Here is a 21833-nt window from a genome sequence, read left to right as displayed (position 1 = left end):
CAAAACCCCCCTCCTGCTGCCCTGTTCCCTGTCCTCATCCTCTGAAGGCAGCATCCTGGTTCAACGCAGGGGCTGCCTGAATTTAGGCAGAGTGCAGGCGGCCAGGAGAGGAGCACTCCAAAACGCATTGCGGGTGTTGGAAAATCTGAGAAGAAACAATCACATGGGCATGTTCAAGGATTAAGGGCACCTGAGAAATGAGAAGGTGGAAATCAGGTCAAGAACTGATTGGAGTCTGCTGTCTTAAAGGTGAGTGGCCTCAGTACTGAGCCACACAGCAGACTGATTGGGGGTCCTTCAGTGAATTGGCACAAAAACTGTTGTGACAGGAAAAGAGAAGGGATTAAAAAGACTGATTTTTCTCCTCTGTCTCTGAAGAAGTGGTCAAAGGTGTGTTTGTGTTCACATGCCCAACAAAACATGGAGCTGGTTCTGACACGGTGTGTCTGACTGAAGCAGACTGTGTCTCCTCTGTTGTGTTTGTTTGTTTTTAACGGTTTTGGTCTTGTTTCAAAAACTAACTGTGCTGTGTGCTCCATCGATCTTGGGAACAATTTGCAACCAGATCAAATATCTTCTAACGTAACTGGTGTAAGCTCCAGCTTGGCCCAGTCTGTGCTGAAGGAGGCGTGCTTGGTACCGCATAGCAGGGCTGGTGCTACTATGTCTGGCATGCCTCTGGCTTCTTTCCTTAACCACTGCAAGGTAGAAAATGTGCTATACCTGTTTTTCTTGGTGTTACAGCTGTTTCACTATTGTGCCTTTTCTCTTAATTGTGTCACCTCTGTGCCTGCCTTGACCACAGTGAGAAAAGTATTGAGCGATGTTAGCACGCAAAGGGCCTCCAGAAGCACAGGTGGTCGGTTTCTGCTGAACTGAGGAGAATTTTAATTAGCATTTCTTTCTGATATTTCTGGTACTGCGTATGTAAGTGTCTGCCTGATGAGTTACGCTGAGATTTCTCTGTGGTGACAGTGAACTCTCATCTTATGAGGACGGAGAGATATGGCATAGCAAAAATCTGTTGTTTATTATCAGGCTTTTTTCCAGTCCTCTGGTAAGAGACAGATTAAATTGCACTGTGTTGTGGGGTGGTAGGAAAGAGTGGTCACAGAAAGCAGAAGAAACCGTGCAGCTCCTGCACCAGAGGAGCGGTTCCTGCACCTCCCCTGGCTGGCGTCCTGGGGAGGAGAACCAGCCCTGTCCTGGAAAACAGCTGTAGTCATGTTATCCCATCTGAACTCCAAAAATCAATTTTTTCAAGTCTATCTTTTGATGTTCAGCTGATCAGCAAGTTCTGTCCTTTTCCCCCTATTTTCATGTGTCACAATGGCTTAAAAAATAAAAAGAAATATTACTGTGCCACTGCAGCCTTATAGGCTGTGTGACAGCAGGACGAGTGCAAGGTCTGTGTCCCAGCAGTGAGCTGTAATACTTGGAGGCTATGAGTGAGGTATTAGCATGTGAGGAGCTATGCTATTGTCTTCTATTGCCCTCTTTTCTTCACCTCTTCTTCAGACCTGAAGACAGCTTTACATGAGCAGAAGGCACCCAGTGACTTCCCAGTCCAGGTGTATGAATAGTGGTCGGGGTGGACCACAGGTTGTGCATGGAGTCAGCATTTGTCTCTAGCCACGCATCCAGGAGTTCTCTTGTGGTTCCTTGGGGCTTTAACAAGCTTTCTATTAAAATTTTACTTTAAAGCCTGAGCTAATATTTTTTATTATTACTAACGTGATTACGGCTCTCTCCTCTTCTTATTTAATGTATTTCTGTCCCCTGGAGTAGTCTTTCAGCCTGGCTCCCAAGGAAGAAAAAGGTTTTGTTCGCATGATGGTCTCCTGTACAAATTGCACACTTCCAGTGCAGGGATGTCAAGCCCTGGTTCCCATCTCAGTAGTCATGTGCGCTACCAGAGGGGAAGCTATAAAACATCAACATCTGGTTTAATTGACAAGATTAATCCTCTGCTTCAATATACCATTGACTTTAGTTTCAAAAATATAATGCAGATTTTGTACCACACACACACACAAAATCTGCTTGCAGAATCTAGATTGTATGTATATTTTTCCTGAAACATAGTGACTGTTTTATATGAACTACTAGTAGCTCCAACAGCAGATTATTTCTCTGTGGAACCAGCGATATATGGGTTTTGTTTGAGTAGCAATGGGAATAAGTACAGTGATGGATAAAATCAAAACACTTTGAGCAGTTTATGAAGTTACCTGGAAAACCTTTGTTGTGGGGATGGGACAAAGGATGGATCACCTTTCTTAAATATAAGGTGACAACTTGATGGAAGTGTGTGCTCTTTGTTGTCGTTTCTTTTTTCTTAAGCCTCTGTATTATACATGTCACCTTGTAGGGACCTTTGTGACTGGGGCTCTGTGTGCTGGCACAAGGCAAATAACAAAGTTATTGGATCAGGAATTCAATGCCAGTTAGTCCGATGTTACTAGATCCGTACTGGATCCAGTTTGGTGTAGCTCTCCACATATACATATTTCAAAGGTGCTGATACAAAATCTTTTTTATCCAAAAAAAGGACGGTGCTGGGGTGTCCTGGCCCCCTCGTAGTGGGGATGCAGTTCTGTATGTAGAGAAGTCTTTCACAGCAGGTTGTCTAAGCATTACAGATAAAAACATTTTTCTCGATTCTAAGAGGAAAACGAAATCTAGTGTTCCTCTGGGTGTGTGGACATTCTGGAGGAAAATAGGCAATTTTGGGGGAGCCTTCAGTATTTCATAAGGAGATGCAGTTGTCCAGAAATGTTTCGATTTTGTCTGGCAAATTGGAACATCTTTTTCAGTGTTCTGAAACTACTCCTTTAACAGCTTTCTGGTGAAAAAAGTCTGATGGCTAGAAGGACCTGTACCTTTATTTCAATCAAAAATCCTTTCTGTTTTAGCTTGGGAGAGCCGTTCTTCTGTTCTCCATGTTAGCCATCTGGATGGCAGCTGCCATACCCAGGCCCAACTTTTGTCCATTATCTTACATGTTACAATAAATATTTGCTGTAATATATTTGCCATTTTTTTTGCATATTTTCCCCATATATTTTACAACTCAAGTTTTCCATTGGCTGGGTGTTCACTGTAAACACATTAATCATCCTAAATTCTTCACGGATCTAATTGCAGGGTATACTCTATTTTGTGGAATTAATGTGTGTTCAGATATAGAAGTAGGAAAAAATGTAAAAATGTTTAACTTTGATTAATTAAACTGTGTTAATTTAACAGATGGTGTGTTCTGACACCCACAAGGCTTAGGTTTAGATCTGTGATGCTTTAAAGAGGGATCTCTGCTCTTATTTTTATATAAATTTTGAGTCTCTACACAGTCCACAGATGTTCAACTCAGGCTGATTTTTGTTTTGTTGTTTTGCTTTGTCTTCAGCTCATGGCTGGCAAAGACTGATTCTATTTTGGGTGTTGCAGAGGTTTTACACTACTGTCTATAGACTTGAATCCTTGCTGTGGAACCACTATATCATTGTATTCGAACAGATCTTGATTTTTAAATATCAGTATGGATGAACTTAGTATTGAATCTCCTTTCTACCAGCAAAGTATTAATTAGCCCAGGGAACCCCTGCTATACTTTGGTTATTTTGAGAAGAACCTTTAGAGAGTTCAGAGAGATTTCTTATTACAAAATTAATTTAGAAAGAAGCAAGACTTTACAGGTTTTCCAGACGGACTCTCATAACAGATGTTTTCTACTTGCTGCTCACATTGACCAACACCTATGCTTGTGTTCTGAAACGCTGTGGGGTAAATCATATCTTACTTTCAAGTATATGCTTTTAATTATGTCTGGTACAGAAACAGCTGGTGTTGGACTTCTCTAGGGTGCATTAGTACACTAATATCCCATATTCCTGATGACCTGTGTAGCATTATTGAAAATGAGCATGTCCCCAGGTTTTAGTTACTTATTTCTAAGTCACTCTCGCCTATTCTTCCTGTTGCTGTAGAATCCTCTAATAACTGCCAATAACTACAATATCTTAGGACTACGCTTATACGGCCTGGAACCTGCCAAAACACTCTCCAGGAAGCAGATTCTGCTGTTTGTTGTTATTGATGAAACTAACACCTTGCACATACTAGATTTCATTGGTGGTTCCCCCCATCCCCTTCCTGTTCCATCAGAGGTTTTTACTGTTTGTTTCATTTGTTTGAGAGTTTGTTTTTCATTTCATTTGCATCAGGACTAGCACTAGCTGTGGACACGTGTATTGGGTTAGCTTGTGGGTCACCAAGTGTTTCTGCTTATCAAAAAAGTGTTGTGGAAAGCTGTGAGACTGTCTCTGAAACTGTGGTTAGAGACGGGTAACAAAATGCCTATTATCCTAAGCACCCTTGGGAATCCAAGGCTTGTAAGATGACGTGTTCCTTACACGCTTTCCAATCCACCTTGAATAATGGATTCATTACCCATTTTTATATATGTGACAAAAAACAAAGCAATGAAATAATTTCATTACTAGGGAGAATATAAGGATAAAGTTATACGTTTGCTTAAAACCATGGATTTGGAGTAAACAATGTTACACAAAGAAAAATGCATCAGGGATGCTCTTGAGCTTGTACTCATAAACCAGCAAAACTTTCTCCTTTCTGCAGCCCTGGTCAGAGGGGCTGGTGGGATGTTGGCATGTCCCAGCCTTGTCCCTGGCCCTCTGCATTTTCCCTTCCTCATCCCTCCTGGCTGGGGCTCTCGATGACTGTCTGTGAACTGTCTCTGCTCTTGGAGAAATGTATCTGTCAACCCCTTTAATTAGTCCACTTCTGGTTTTAGGCTCCAGGCTGCTTCTCATTGTTTTCAGCCTCTTACAACTTGATGGTGCTCTCAATACCTCTCATGATATATAAATTATAAGTAATACTAGCTTCTTTTAAGATTTATGACATTTAGCTTGCTTTGAGCTCTTTGCAGAGTTTACAAATGACATATAAACACAACAAAAGAGAGATTTGTGAGCTGGGCTGTGCAGTGCTCTACACATGCTGCTTTTTATTTAGGAGAACCCTTCAGGGCCCCCTTCTGTAAGCTTATCTTGTAGGTTGTATAGATCCTGTTGCGGTCAGGAAAGCTGCTGAAATTTAGACTAACCCTGTCCCCCAGAGTTGCTGAGTTACTGTAAGTGGTTCCACAGACACAGGTCCAAATACCAACCTCTAAGTTGAGAAAAGCCAAGCTGTAACTCAACCGCAGCACAGCTTGCAAATCACTTGGGCTCAGCATCACACAATAAAGTAGCAAATGTCACTCTTACTTTTGAATTTCAACCACCATTTATTTTGTTCAGAACTCATGTTCTGAAACGAATATATTTATGTACAATTCTGAGGGTCTTTATTTGTTTTTAAACTTCTGTTGCTTTGGAAGGCATGTCACAGAACAAAAAGTGTTACCCTTATAAGCCAGAATTATGCTAGGGCAATGGGACTCAAGGCTGTATAACAAAGGCTAAATTGGTGGAATGGGGAGGGGACTAAATCTATGTACACAATTTAGAATTTGGTAATTTTTTTTTCCTTTGGTGAGGAAAGACAAGAAAAAGGGACAGTACCTTGTTGTTATTAATGCTGAAATTTGTGTCTGAGGCAGATCTTAAGAGAGAAATGAATCTCCCTCTGTAGATTACTTAATTATCATTAATTATCTGAAATGAATAAGAAACTGTTGTGTAACTACAACTCAGAATTTTGTGTTTAATGGGTTAAAATTTTAGGCCAGTGAGGCAACAAGACGACTTAAGGTAGTTAGTCAGGAAGACCATAATAGAAATGATCTGAAACTTTCATGCATTTTTCTCTAAAGTAGACAGAAGACAGGAGCTACTAGTTCAGACAACTCTCTGTGATAAGCTTGGGAATTGTCATTTCTTAACTAAAACACATTCCATGCAGATGGCTAAATCATGCTGCATCGGTGACAAGCTCTTACAGCACCAGGTTGCTATTTTGAAACGCATCCCTTGCAGGATGCTAGACTGACAGGGATGCTATAAAGGGCCTGTGAGGGGAAGAAATGAAACTGTAGACTAAATATAGCTCTTCAAATATGCTGCCTTCTTTATATATTTATTGGAGTGGGGAGGGGTATGATTGAACTACCTCAGTGATTTATTTTTTTTTAATTATTCATTTATTTATTTCTACAAGGAGACCCCTAAGATTGTTGGGATGTGGGTTTTTGTTGTTGTTGTTGTTGTTTCTTTTTTTAACCAAATCGCTGACTCCATAGAGATATCCTTTGTGCCAAGAGTGACCATTCATCCCAAAGGAATGCAGGACAGGATTGATCAGGCTTAGTCACTGGTGGGTGTTTTTCCTGTCACTGTTTTTGTGTGACCCTGCTCAAAGCAGCACTGGGGGGTAAGGCAGCTGAGCCTCAGGTGTCTGCTGAAGGTGGTGATACTACGGTAGGCTATCAGGTTCCTTTGGATTTATAAAGAACGCACACTGTGTCCCCCAGAAGCGTGCACACATTTTTAACAAGGAATGTGCTGAGGGTCTAGACTTAAATCAGTTTCAGTATTAGCTAGTTGCATCAGGTCTTGCTAAATGTCAGTGTATTCAGCATTGTTGCATTTGTGTTTTTTGTTTTTTTTTTATTGTTTGCTGGATTCTTTTTGTTTGCTTTTTTAATCAGCAAAACCTACGTTGAACGCTATAGTCTCTATGCTGTGGCAGCACTGTTTGAGCTAGGGAGACTTCATTATATCACTACTCAAAAGCCCAGTTTTGAGCAGCTCTCTTAGTACAGCTCTTATTTTGTTTCTGATATTTACATGGCATGGGGCAATGTAAGCCCATAAAACTTCCAAAATACAGATATAAAACCCTCGATTGCTTGGAGCCTGAGCCAAGTTCCTATTTGGGTAATTGCATTCTGCCTATTTAAAATTCACGCTTCAATTTTCGGTTTGATATTGATTGGGCTCTCCTTCGCCTTCCTGTACTAAGCCATCTGCGTGCTCCTAAACGATCCCAGCCCCCCAGCTTCCAGGAGCCCCGCTGCAGGGGCTGGGGGTGTCCAGGCTGCTCCAGTGCCAGCAGTGGGGATGGGGGCTCCTGCAGAGCCGCCCCTCATGGCATGGCTGCGGGGTCATCGCCGCCCCACAACGTGACCTGGTCTCTGCCAGTTCCGCCCCAGGAAGCGGCTGGGATTTATTTTGGCAGCAGGTCTGTTCAGAAACACAGTCTGGAAGGAACCTGGTGTGTTAAACTAAACTCTGTGCCTTCCTATTTTGGCAGCCACAGCCTCTGTCCTGTCCTGTCCTAAGCCCACCAGGTTGTATTGCTCCCATTACTCCTATTGAAAAGCTCTTCCAGCTCTTGCTATTTTTGTGATGCAAACTGACCTCTGAAGGCCCAATTTGGTAATTGGTTTGCTTGCTTTTGGACCGTCTCCACCTCTGTATTTTAATATTCCAGGAGAGTACACTTAACATGAATGTGAACTTTACTGCGAAAGCAATCCAAAGCTTAAATGTTTCAGATTTGTGTGGTGGAAAGGTCCCTCAATACTTGGTTGGAAAGGGGAAAAGAAAAGACACATTTTTTCCTTTATCCTGAGCTTTCCATGAAGTATTCAGAAAATGCTTTCCTCCAGGTAATTCATTAAATGATGGAGGAAAGTAAAATATAACATCTACTTCTTGCTGAATATGTTACCGAAGAATAGTTTCTGAAAGGCTCCAATGTGTGATTACAGGAAGAGTCCTGGAGCTAACTGTAATTAAAGTTCTTCTGACAATATGGCAAATCCATAGCAGTAGTGTTTTATTCCTTTTTTTTTTTTTTTTTGGTTGCATGACTGTAATGCCCACCGGGTTTGGAGGATGAATGTAAACTCTCTTGTATACACTTCTTTTTTGTAATTAGCCTAAGTCAACAATACTGGCAAGGATCTGCTCAAGCCACTTATTGCATGCTTAACTTTATTTGTGTTGTCATGAAATTGAGTCCTTTTTAAACAGAAGATAACTACCAAGAAAACAAATACAGCTACAAATTAACATGCTCTGTCCCTGGTTACATTTGTCCATCTGAAAGCTGCATCCCGGGTCTGGCTAGCCACTGAGACTTCTGCTGTAAAACAAGCATCCAGCATCCCCTCCCCATTCTGCATCTCTAGCAGAATTTCTAGTGCTGGATGAATAGCCTGCAATAAATGTCCCTCTTCCCTAGCTACAGAGATAACCAGGCTCATATTCTTAGATTAGATTAAAACCAACAAGATAGTGAGAAGTATTATATGGTTAATATGGATGTAATTCATCATATATAAGCTTCATTTGTGCTTAAAACTCACTGAAAATATTCTCCATTAGTAGAATCTGTCTAGCAATCAACGTGCTGTAGTGTTTACAGCTTTTGGTGCACAATTACTTGTTGCAGGAATAGAAAACCATGCACAACTTTCACTCAGATAAGAAATTTAGAAATGTAGCTCCCCCCCAAAAAAAACGCATCACATATATTACTTCAATAGTAACAGGTATGACATTTTCAGTGTCCTGTTCTCTGTGATGCCTGCAAAAGCAAGCTTTTTCTTTTTCTTTTTCTTTTTTTTTCTGGAAAAAAATACAGTTGTGTAATATGTGAAGTTGTCCCTGAAGTTGTATTTTCTGTAGTTGAGGCTCATTTTTAGAAAAGGCATAATTAATAGATGCCATAATAGATTAGGCTACAGAATAGTACGCTGAAGCCTAAGCAAGCCAAGAAATAACTGATGAAGAAAAAATAGAGGTTGTGTTACTGCATGAACATTGCTTTGGAGCAAGGTAAAAGTGTGGTTAGCAATGCCATTTTTTACTATCTGAAAGCTCGTTTTCTGCCTTTTGCCTGTGAACAAAACCCTTGAAAGGCAATTCAAAAGTCTGATATAGGAGACAATTGTATCATAATTTCATCTGTAGGCTGAGTTAATAGCTTGCAATGATTGTATTCATCTCTACAGTGATGAGAATGTTTGTGTAGTGTATACAGCCATCATAAACCCCAGGCTGGAAGTAGATTGGTTTCCAGATCCAAAGCTGTAACTTTTATTTGCTAAGTTGGCAAGAGGAATGCCAGTTACAAAACCTGACCTGTCTTCAGAAATAGTTCTGTGGCTGGTGCACACTTCTGGGGAGTTCAAGGAGAGCTTAGAAAAAAAGGAAATAATATATTTAGTGTCACTGCACACTAGATGAAATTCTGTAAGGTTTAAATGCTGTTACCACTTTTAATGAGAATACTTCTCTAGAGAAGAATAAATAAAGAAAACACTTGAGAAAGTGTGAGGACAATCTGAAATATTTAGTCAGCCAAGGAGCTAAGAAAAACACAAATGTCTTGACTTAATAACACTCAGAACCAAACAAAAGTACTTTTTAAAACCATGTGGAAAAAAAAATTAAAAATAAAATCAGTAATGATCTGCTAAAAACATATTCAATATGTTATGTCATAAAACTTCTCAGAGACTGGATGCTTTTAGGTAGTTTAATGTGGAAGGTAACTTTTCTGAGCTTCCCCAGAGTACACATTGAAATAGAAACGGACCAACAACGGCAAAGTTTTTTTTTTTTTTTTGAGGTAAACTTGAATTGGAGCACAAATTGTGTAAATATCTAAACTACACTACAAGTTTATGGATAACTCTAGCCTAATGAACACGAATAACTGCACTGACAGGTAAACACAAACATACTTTGAAAGACTTCACTTCAATGTGCTTATTTTGGTAATGTAGAATACACTAAAAAAATGGGTGTGTGCCCATCCCTTACCTCCAGTGCGCATTCCTTCTATTAAAATTTGAGCTAGGTTCTCTAACATAGGCATCTAGTTTTCACCCAGCAGTCATCTCTTTCTTCCCATCTTTTTTATGAAGCTGTTCTTTCATCAGTGTGGAGGTGATGAAAAAGAGAACTGGAGCCCAAAAGGTCCTAACACAAGTTCTGTTCCTCTCTTTTAGCAATATAACATAAATACTGAAGGAACTTTCTTTTTAAAGGATCTTTTATTGCAAGGGAGATTAGAGCATTGGAAATCCCTTGATATTGTTAGTGCTCAATCCCATTGAGTAGACCCTACAGACTTCTCTAATTATTCATAACACATTTTGAGCAGATGTCCACAAAATGAATTATCTGCTGTCTGCCAAAAACTACTTCTGGCAGGCAGCGTAGCAGGTAAATAAAAAGAGAGGTTGAAAACATGAATAAAAGATGAATAGAAGAGCTTAGGGCATTTTGATCCTCATAGACTCCACTGGTGATTTTGAATTTATAGAGGTGCAGAAGGTAGGGTAGCCTGCTGTACAAAAACATGTTGAAAGGAGTCAACTTCGGAGGAAACGCTCTCAGCAAGCATTTCTTCCTGTTAATGGCAGTGTTGTTGTGCCAAGTAACAGACAACATTTTAGGGCATGGGACAGCTGGATTTTTCATTGTCTTCCATGGGAGACCAAGAGTCATGATTTCCAGCATCAGTTTGAGCCATGCCAGTCACACGGGACAGCATCTTGGATTCTTAAATTTAGTAGAAGTTGCAAATGCTTATTACTTTTCAGTCATTGGCAAGGACATCCCTATATAATTTAGCCTTAGTTTCAGTAACCAATAAAAAATAAAATAAAACTTGAATCTCCTGAGCGCAATGCTTTCCTAATTAAGAAAAGCTGTTTTATATCATTAAGATCATGAAAATGTAGTACCTACCCTAGGAAAAATCTGAACATTGTACTTACTAAAATTTGTGAATAGAAATGTTATTAAAAGGGGTATTTAAGGTTTTAAAGGAATCAACCTTACATTTGTGTGTATAGTTCTGCGATGGCATCATTTCAGGCAGCTTACTATAACATCAAACTAAAGAAAACATCTATTATTTCACAGAATGGTTTGGATTGGAAAGGACCTTAATGTTTAAATCTGAACATAAAGGAATATGAATGAATAATTTTGGCCTGTGGAAAAGGTTGCTTCATAAGAAAGACGAAGAGAAAGAGATGGGAGGACAGAATGATTCAAAAACTGATTAAAAGAAATGAATAGGTAGGCACGTAACTTCATAAATAACAGACCAGATCTATTCATGGTGGCTTCATTAAAAGCAGTGATAAGTTAATGCCAAGCAGAAGTCTGTTTCTTTGCAATACTTTTGACCTATTCAGTGGAACTATTGTAGTTACTAATTCATACTGGATTATACATAATTGGGATACGCAATTATAACAGTTGAAGTTCAGAAATGACAATGTTCTCTTTCCTTTGGGGATCTGTAATTTATTCCATCACCTTGAACTCGCGTTATACAATATGCCAAAATAAAATTTGCAAGTGTTCTCTTAAATCCTGCTATCTTTGGTTCATAGTGTATATGTAAAAGAAACGTTGAGAGGATTAAAAAATATGGGAAAGAATTACCTTTTTAATACATTTTACTTCTCCACTAGGAGACAATATAAGGTTTTCAGCCTTAGTAAATCCACTTTAATTTATGTAAATAACTCAGAAAAACCAGGTTTATCCCATTGTCTTCATGAAAGCAATAGCAGCAAGGCCTGGGCTAAAAAGGTCGAGTTTAGTTTATTTATCCAAACTGATCTCCTGTATAAGTCAAGATAAAAAGTATGAAAAATCTTGGGGGTTGTTTTATTTTGATGGGACAGTTTCCCTTACTTATTTCACCAAAATATTTCCTTATTGCATTAATTCATATGAAGTCTTACGCAAAAACTACTAGGAGAAATATCTATGCTTGCAGAAATGTGGCTGATGCTGTGTTTCCCTGAGCTTTGAAATTTCTAACACAGAATCCAGTCTTTAATTTGACTAATGTTTTTTCTTTTTATATACTGTCTCTTAAGGCTGCTGAGATATTAGGATAATAAGTGTTTGAAGAAAAGAATAATCTATTTATACAGAATCAATAAAACGTTGCTATGGGAAACCTGAAGCTCTCAAAAGGAGGTTTCCTAGAATACAGGCTTTTCTGGGGCAGAGAATGGCATGTCTCGTTCTTTCCAGCTGTTCCCATGTCACCGCCTTCATTCATAGCCCTCCTCCTTACATGACTCAAAGCGGGGAGTAGTTTTCGTGTTGGTCACCAAGAAGCAGTAAAATGGCTTGCTGAGATGTCCCCTGAATGTAACAGAAGTTGGGTAAGAGATCTGTATGGGCGGCAACACCAGAATCCTACTTATGCAAGAAGATCTATAGAGCTTCCTTGTTTCTGGAGAACGTTGAAGTATTCTGAGGAGTTTTGTATAGGGGTATTCTAGCTACGGGGTTACACAGCTACCTCAAAGGGAAGAAAATATGATGATGATATAGCTGCTTGCTGGAACTTAGATTGTTTTTTATTCTTTTTCTCTAATAGCAAGCTACATTTTCAGTACAACACTGCACACATTATTTTGTTTGTGCTTAGATGGTCTCAACTACAGAATGTGCAGAAAAGCGTGTCTGCATGTTTTTCCAGGGTTTGGGGAGGATACTAATATATATCATACATGACATTATTGTCTTCTGATGTTACAGTAAGCAGTACCCCATTATCCTCTAAATAAGGACTGATGAGAAACTGGGGTACTTTCCTACTGAGTCACCCAAGATTTTCCACGTGGGGTAAGCCAGCCTTTAGCTACCTAAGCAGTACAATAAGTAGTTTTGTTCTTATACTTTCCATCTTCTACAAAGAAAACTTGGCTACGCTGTAAGCCCAATGGAAGTGCAGTTTGTGCTTCCGTGTTTTTTGTGTAATATGAACCAAAGCTGTCTGCCGTTATGTCACTGGCTTGCCACTCTTTTTCTGCCTCTGAATTCAGTTTTCAATGAAATGGTTTGGAACAAAGCCAAAGACAACCTCAAATGTCAGAAATTGTATCTTTAAAGTGATTCTGGATGCACATGCAGCCAAAGAAGTTCAGTCCCACTTCAAAGTTATGATGCAGGTATTGTAATGCAGATTACATCGATTTGCTACCAGTTACTGAGAGCTAGCAGGAACCTTTTAAAGATTCTCCACAGTATCCAGAGAATAAAAACCTCTCTACATTACAAAAAGTTGTATTTTCATGCAGATGATCCATCCTAAAAATATTATCAATGTTATCATATGTGTAAGGCAAAACTCAGTGTTGCATAATTTGTTTTAAGACTGACAGGATTCAGCTTATAGCAGAAACAGTGCTTACATGTAAGCACATAAGTAATGCCACCAACCCTAATGCATGTTTGAGTACTTCCCAGTTACTCTTTAGTAATTAATTTATTGCAGAGAAGCAATAGAAATGCTGACTTGCAATATAATGACAGTGTTTGCTGTGGTTCAAAACTATTCTTGTGTAGGACCAGTATGCAGGTGTATGATGAATGAGAGTTGACAAGCTTCTATAATAAATACTTGAAATACCAAAGCAATGACTACTGAAGCAAAAAGAAATACTGCACCCGGCAATAATTCAAACCAGCATTCCATTTACAAATGTAATAAGAGTAATAGAAAAGATTAACTTTCATAGGAAATTACAGTTTGTGTGCATAAGTGCATGTTTTTATGAAGTTCAGTTTCCTATAGGCTTTATGTTTGTGCATCAAAGTTATCCAAACAATTTTAGACTGCAGAGCCATTCGGTAATGTTATGGCATTCTGTACACAGTGCTTACAAGGCTGCTTCCCCCGGGGACTCGAGTTTTGCAGTGATGTCTGTCTTCAAGCTTAACCATAATAGGAACAGTGTAAACTGCAGCATGTGCTCCTATCTTTAATGTTCGTGTAAACACAATCCTTTAGAATTGTGCCTGATCAATGAGGCGTAGCCCTACACGTGGGCTTGCGTGCAAGAGGAATGTTCTCCAAAATCTGGTTCTCTACGGAGGTGACTTAGGTAAAATTCACTATTTGCACCATACCGTAGTGTAGACTGCTGTCTGCAGCTGCTCATTATATGAGGACTAAGTGACGTAATGTGCAACCTTCCTACAGTGTGATGCAATGCTTCAAGGAATTGTTTGCATAGCAGAAGATGTTTCACTTTCTCAAGCCATGGGTACAAGGCTGATGAGTGCTCACTGCTGGGATCCACTTCTGTCCTGTTACAGTAGAAACAAGCTGAACAGACTTACCAGAGATGGGGAGAGGCTAAATAAAGCCCATGTTTTCTGAGTGCCTGGGCAATACTGCAGCCCTTGTGGCTTTTCTTCCCGGAAAAACTTCACAGCCTAATAACCCAACCTCATAAACCACCCAACTTGGACCAAAACAAAATCAGTGAAGAAACCATGTTATTCAAACAATGGTTAATCCAAGAAATAATAATAATAAAATGTGATTATGAAAGGAAAAGGAAGAATATTAAGTCATTATTCTGTTTCTTCCTTCCTCTAAACTTTTGCTCAATGTTTGAGTTGCACAGAGCTGTTTAAAATGACCCTCATTTAAAAATATGCTATCATGTCTCCAGCAGCTTCATTATTTTTGTGGTCGTAGCCCACTGAAGATAGAGCAAAACACTGTGAGAAATCCCTTTTGTTTCCCATTACAGATCCGGGAGCAGAAAATATAGCTTGCTACAGCTGTAACAGCTGCCTTGGGTTTCAAGATTTCAGCTGGCCACTCTCTAGCATTATTCACAGACAACTTTATTGAATTTTGCAATCTGATTATTAACTGTCACAAAACCTTTGGTACCAAGAAGTAGGAGTGACATCCCTAAAGCTAAACATGGGGAAGCTGTCATCTAGAAAATAACATGGTTCTCGTACTCAAATATCACAGCTGTTTATAATGCCACTGCAGTGGTCTCTGGTCGCAGCAGCACTGGGAGATGTCAGAGCCTTGTCTGGTGCCACGCTGGGGGAGTGTGGCACTATCGGGCACCTACTGGCAAGGTGACAGAGTGCTTTCTCTGAGTAGGTTGAACTAGCTGTTGGCAGAAGAAATACTATGGCTGATTTTACATCCAACACGAGTACGTGAAACCCAGGAAGCTCCAGAGGCAAGCTCTGTGTAGGAAAAAACCTACCGCAATGTGCATTGCTAGCCTTCATCAGTGATGAGGACTACCTTGCCTTATATCAAGTAGCCCACTTAGGACAACAAAAAATATTGGTACTACCTGTTAAGATAGCTTGGTGTTTCCTCAGACTTTCAAATTATTTTGCATAAAACTTAATTAAAATTTTCAATGTTACAAGAATCCTTTGACTATCCATAAACCCAATGTTTTAAAGTTCTTATTAAAACAATAAAAATGAATAAATAAAATCTACTTTTTAAAAGTTGCATATAAAGATGATTTTTGTGATTTGGCTCAACTCCACTGAAAAGAGCGTGTGGGGGGAAAAAAAAATAATCATGTCATCAACTTAAGGCTCTCTATTGTGCCTGGAAGGCTTTCTTTAGTGGCTGTTCCTTGTACAATTCATAATAGGCACCCCCCTCTTTTCCTAAATGACTACAGGGATAATGATTTGTAGAGCAGTTTTCAACTTTGAGTGACAAAGACATTACAAGAGGATTGGGTTCTCTAGCCTAATTGAAAGACTGAATATTTCATTTCCCTCTATATTTTGCTGCCATTTTGCTCTGCTGTAAATTATTCTGTGTACTCCAGGTAAGCTTTACATAGTTAATGTGTTTTTCAAAACGTATAAGACTGACCATGGAAAGCTCCGGGCTCTGGAAGTCCACTGACATTAGAGGTGCTTCTGTGCATGACTTACAGTCCAAACTGGAGGTCCTTAACGGGATGGGCTGCATCTACAATTCTAATTGGGCTCTTCACTCTAATAGATTGGGGGAAATGAGGTAAAACGTTATTGCAAACCTCTGTGCTAACTACATTAATTCTCAGGATTTATTTATAAAGGCAGGTGAGGATATTACCAAAAAGATTTATCCAATGCTACAGGTTTGGGTTTTTTCCTGTTATTTTTTTTTCCGTTAACTACCAGGTTTTAAAGTTCTTGGGTGTCATGGAATCTAAGAGAGATCGTTCCAAACATAATATAGCAGAGGCACTATGCTGCTATTTAGCAGAAAATACAACTGTTTTGGACTGGTAACTAAATCAACGTGAGAAAATCCAAGTAAAAATAACTTGCATTGGAAAATGTGAAAAAGATTATGAAATTTTCAAAAACCTACCAAAGGCTTAATCTGAAAATTATTGACAAGCATACAAATAAATGAAGTGAGAACAGATCGCTATCTAGAACTCATGGAGGGTTACGGGTTGTTTGGGGTTTTGTTTGTTTGTTTTTTAGGAGGAAAAAAAAAAGAATTTAATGTCTGAAGTTAAAGTTAGACTCAATCAATACATTCAGGGCTCTTGAGAAATTTTGAAAATAGTTTCCTACTTGTAGTGATTTAGGGCAGTCAGGCATGTAAAAAGATCGAATTGGTTGTGAGAAATCAATGACCTCCCCCGCTAAGATTCCCAGCAAAATGAGAACTTGCCAATTACAACGGGAGTTTTGATAAGGCCAGCAGGAGAAGGATGCTCCAGAATCAAAGAAACAGCGTTGCAATGTAATATCTATTTATTTATTTCTTTTTTTTTTTTTGTGCCATTGGGGTATGAGACAGGGGCATGGAACGATATTCTGAACATCTTATCTTAAAATGCCACATTCTCTCTCCTGTGGCAGATTAGCAGTGGTGATAAAAAGCAAATAAGCAGAGCTTATGCGTGCATGTAATAATCACTCTCCATCTACCGTCGATGTCTGCAGACTTTTACCTCCCTGCTCAGCAGGTGACTGCAACGCTACTTCATCGCAGCCTTTCAGCCCTTCCGTCAGAACTCCCTTTGGCCACAATGCCACACAAAATAGGTTGGGTAAATCTGCTTCTGTTCTGAAACCACTATTTTACACGAAGATTGGTATTTTCTCATTCTTTTTCCATGGCGGTCTGCCTTGTGCAGCGCTAAGAGCTGCAGCAGGTGCTGGCCCGCGGGGCTGTGTTTATCCTGACAGGCAGAGCTGCTGAACAGGAGCTGATCCGTAGCTGGTGTGGGGGCCCCGTGTCCGTGCCATGAGGCTCAGGAGCCTTTTACTGCAAAGTAGGGTTAGCGTTGTCCCACGGACTAAATGCCTATTTCCTCCTGGTGTGTGTTAGGTGTGCTCCTGGGGGACAATTTCTAGTTCCCTTTCCTCGAAGAGGGACCATTTGCATGCTCTGCAATGTGAATTGGGGTGTGATACGGGGGGACACTGGGGATGCTCGCTGGGGTCAGCACAACCAAAGTACTGGCTGGTGGGGTGGAAAGCACCGGGCCTGCTTTGGCACAAAACGAGGAATGCAGGTCACCACGGCGCTGCGAGGCCCTTTTGCTCGCCCTCTCCTCCTCCACTCGAGCCCTGCTTCTCAATTTAGAAATCGCCGTTTGGGGTTGTGGCCTTTCCTGGCTTGCTGCTACATGTCACCTGCCAAAATGTCTGTCACGGGGACCTGCATTAAAACCGGGCTGTTCCAAGGCTGGGGGTGAAGCAAAGCAATGGGGCCCCTGCGTAACCAGAGGCAAAGCAGAGTGTCTGGGGACAGGGGGAAGGACAAGGGACAGGGTCAAGGACCCCTGCAAAACCTGATTGCTGTGGGTTTACGCGGGCACTCCGTGAGTCGTCCTGTAGGGAATGCACGTTTCCTCATTCCCTTGCCTTCCACAAGCAGTGTTTCAGAGGAAAGCCAAGCAGCTGTGCCTACAGGATCTCACAGAGATTCCTAAAAGCTGATAATAAGGTTTGACAGTCATGTCATAATTGTTAACAATGGTATTGGAGATGCGCCAGCAGCCTAACACTCTCTCACTGCCTCTCTGGATGAGAGGAATTGCTCTGTTGCTCTAAGTCTGCAAACAGAATTTGACATGGAGGGACATTTCTCACAGAAGGAAATATAAAGCAATGTATCATATCGTGCCAAATTACACAGTAGCCTTTAGGATAAAGTAATGAAGAAGAGCCTACAGTGAGGCCGCATTAATATTTGCTTTTTCTGTTCTCCATACATACAAATATATTAGGTAGCTAACAAAGCTTTTAGGAGCATGGTAGAACAGCCTGATGTAAAGGTTTGGCAGAAGGCATTGGGTACGGTCTGCTTACTTACCACTGGTAATGCCGGGAGTGATTGATATAAGTTTGCTGATGAAATCTTCCCCTATGAAAAGCCATTGCTCACTCTCCATTACCAGCATATGGTACAGAGAAAAGTTTCTGAAAGTGTAATTTGGAACTCCTTGTACTCCTCTCCTGTACAGCGATTTGTCCTGGTTAACATGCACCCAATAATGTAGCTGTCAGAATAAATCACAGCAAATGATACTTTTTTGTATGGGTGTCATGAATTTCAAAGCTCAAGGTTCTGGATTTTTTCAGGCCAGAGGAGAGGGCTGGTTCCTTCTGAAATTTGTTGACCCTCAGACAGCCATAACTCTTAGCAACCTTCACTGCAAAAGGAATCAAAATACAAATCAACACTATAAAAAGTGACATGTGAGAGTGATGTCCTTTTTGCCTTTATTTATAATGCCTTTTCAACGGCTTTATTAGAACTCATATGAGCAAAGCCATGCAGATTTCTGCACAATGCGTTAACGATCATAGACTGTTGCTTACCTTATCATGGAAGCTGTCAATAGACCTAGTTAATGAATTTTTCTTTCTTGTCACGTGGATCTTAATTAACAGTTTCCTAGGTCCACATTCCACATCCCCGGGGGGTCTCAGTAGAGTTCTGGAAGATACATTATGCATATGCTTATGCTTTCTCCTAAACTTGGATAATTTCTGGTCAAGAATTATTACATCAATTTCACAGCACTGCAGATACAGTCCTGACCACTCCAATTATCTGTCTACTCCTGAATATAGCAGCACTAACTTCAAGCCATCATAAAAAAGTTTATTAATTTAGCTCCACTGAGAGCCAACCATTTTACTGCAGTGCAACGGAAAGATCTCTGCCATGTAGGAAGCCTTTAGCTATTTTTTTCTCAGTTTAGATCTTTGAAAGGACTTTCTAAAATTTGCAAGGATGAACAGTGGGACCAGTACAGAATCTGCATGGAAGCTTTCCTAAATCCCTGCAAGAACAAACAAGGCAAGAAGCTGTTATTTTTCTGAGCCTCAGAACAAGAAGGTTGGCTAGGGACTGCAGCAGAGCTATAGCTCTCTGTTTCTCATAATTTCTAAGGGCTGTGCGTTTGTTTGTTTACACACTTATTGGTGTGTGTGCTGTTTCCCCTTGAGCAAGTTTTTGCCAGTAACTCTGATAGTAATAGCTGAATATAAGCTTTCGAGTTCACTCTTAACCATATTCTCCCCAAGATTCCTCGATCTCAAGAAGAGATGCCCCAGAGCAGATCAATGTCAGTATCAAATGGCCGGTGTTTCACAGAGTCCTCCTCTGTGGAAGAGCTGAGGAGGACCTGCTTGAGCTGCTGCAGGTCCAAGCCTGAGAAGGGCGAAGGGAAGGGAGAGAAAGCCCCTTGCCTAGACAAATGGGGTGCTCACCCCCAGGGGAGCAAGCACCAGAGGCAGGGAGAGCTCTCCTAGGTTTGGTCAGTCTGGGACTGCCCGGGATTTTAACACCCGGCTGTATCTAATTGGACCCAGCTACCTCCAGCATGGCTCTTGTTCTGCATCTGTCATGTGCCAGAAAATCTCACAGGGATTTTCTTCCCTTTGTCAGGCTTGGTTTTGGAATACAATATCTTCTTTTGAGAGGATTGCTCTGTCAACAGCAAGAATGTTCGTTTTCTATATTTGGAATAGATTCTGTACTGACCAAAGTGTTAAAGTAAAAAATTCCCTAGATTATGGGAAGTTAGCTGCAGCAGCAGAAAGAGCCATTAAAACCAGGCATTCTTTGCAACTGTGATGCCCAGCAGTTATTTCAGATGTAAAGGTTCAGATGTGCTCTTTGAAAATGTTACTTCTCATGAGTATCATGACGCAATTATACCAGCAGCTTCTCACTTTACATTTTTGCTGGTCAAGTATCTGAAGCCCGAAATTCAAGGTTTGTCTCCGAATTATGTAAGACCAGAGCCAGAACTGGCAGCTCCGTTATCACAACTGCATCGGCAGTGCATCAGCCCCCAGCAGGTGCCAGGACTGGGGGGAGACGCGGGAGCGCTGGGATGGACGTCCCTCCTGCCCATCCCTTCCATCGCGGCCAAAACTGACTTTAGAGAGACATGTAGCTGACCACGTTGCCTAGGGTAAAGGCCACACTCAATTTCATTGTAATATCAAACATATTTTGAGAAGTCAGAAGATCAACTGGTACAGTTCAGGGACTATTACCAGTGCAGATGCTCGGGGTTTTGTAAGTGTAAGGATAGATTCCTGCTGTTTAGGCAAAAATACTTGTGACAAGATGAAATGGAAAGTAGAGGGGGGAAAAAAAAACCTAACATGTAAAAAGGAACTAATGTGAAGTAACTATCTGAAAACTGCTTCAAAACCACTTAAGTCAGAGTTTTTATTTTCCACTCATTTCAGCAAGCTTTTAATCAGGGCAATAAAGGAGACAAAAATAGACTGATGGAAATTAGAGAGGTGTAATCAAAATGTATGCATTAATTTGGAAATGGGACATAAGATGGACGTTTTACCTTAAACAATGATTAATCTTGATACTTTTGAAGATACTTATTTAGAAATACAATCAGACTTTAATTGGCAGAGAATGTAATAATCTAATAGGCTTTGCAGACTTCTGTAGTATGCTAACTGTAAAATACATCACCTATAAATTAAGGTTCAAGAGGTTACATGGGCTCAGAATATTAAATAATATCATCTTTCTCCAAATTGATCTAACTATTATAGCAAAATTTATTGCCAATCTGGCTACAACATCTGCACAACTAAAGGACTTGTTAAAGAAAAATGAAACTTGTCTTTCTGCCAAAGTTTGGAGAGGCTTAAACAGAAATTAATATCTGTAAGAAATCCTGGAACATTTTTTAAAAAATATCTGGCTGGCAATGCCTGCTGCTTTTCAGAGAGGAAATAATTGTTTTAAAAGGCATATTTCACACTGCAACTAAAACTCGCTCCACAGAAATTATGATGTTTTGATACAATTACTTTCAAAGTGTTGCTGTTGTTAAGGTAAATTTATGATAATCAAACATTTCTAACAAAACCAGTCTGGAAATATACTCTATGGAAACAGACCACAGACTCTTGTATTCTCACAAAATGTCTCACATGTTGATGCTAAATATAAAAGAGGCGGTTGATATTGCAAGGCCCATTACTATATACATGTTTAAGATGGCAATTAAAAATAGTTCTCTCCTTTAGATCATAAATTCTTTCTCCAATAAGTGTTCTGGAGGATTACTGCGTGAGCAGGAATGCCACAGTTGAGATGGTCTACAAATGTATGCGTGGTGCTTAAACATTAATGATTTGAAAAAATAACCATGAAAAGGTAAAAGAGAGATTCTGAATTCTTATACCTGCGCTCCTCTCTTACAATCCTGTCCATGAGGGGGAAAATGTGTTTGTATGTGGGCACGGCAAATATGTAGCAGAGGTAGCTATTTGTATTTCATGGCATTTTTCTGAAGATTAAAATATATATATTATATATATAAATTGCTGCAAATCTAAAATGCTAAGCCATAGTATTTAGGAAACATAGATTTCCATTTCAAAACTGACATAGATGAAAAATCTAAGTTGCACATTATTCACAGTGGCACTCATAGCAACTTATCAAACTAATTGTTCTTAATTTTCAACCCAATGTGAATTTATTTATATTCTTAATGTCATACATTTTAAAATAAA

Source organism: Anser anser, assembly GCF_964211835.1.
Source record: "Anser anser genome assembly, chromosome: 12".
NCBI lineage: Eukaryota > Metazoa > Chordata > Aves > Anseriformes > Anatidae > Anser > Anser anser.
The sequence above is the reverse complement of the archived record's forward strand: the minus strand, read 5'-3'. Positions refer to the sequence as shown.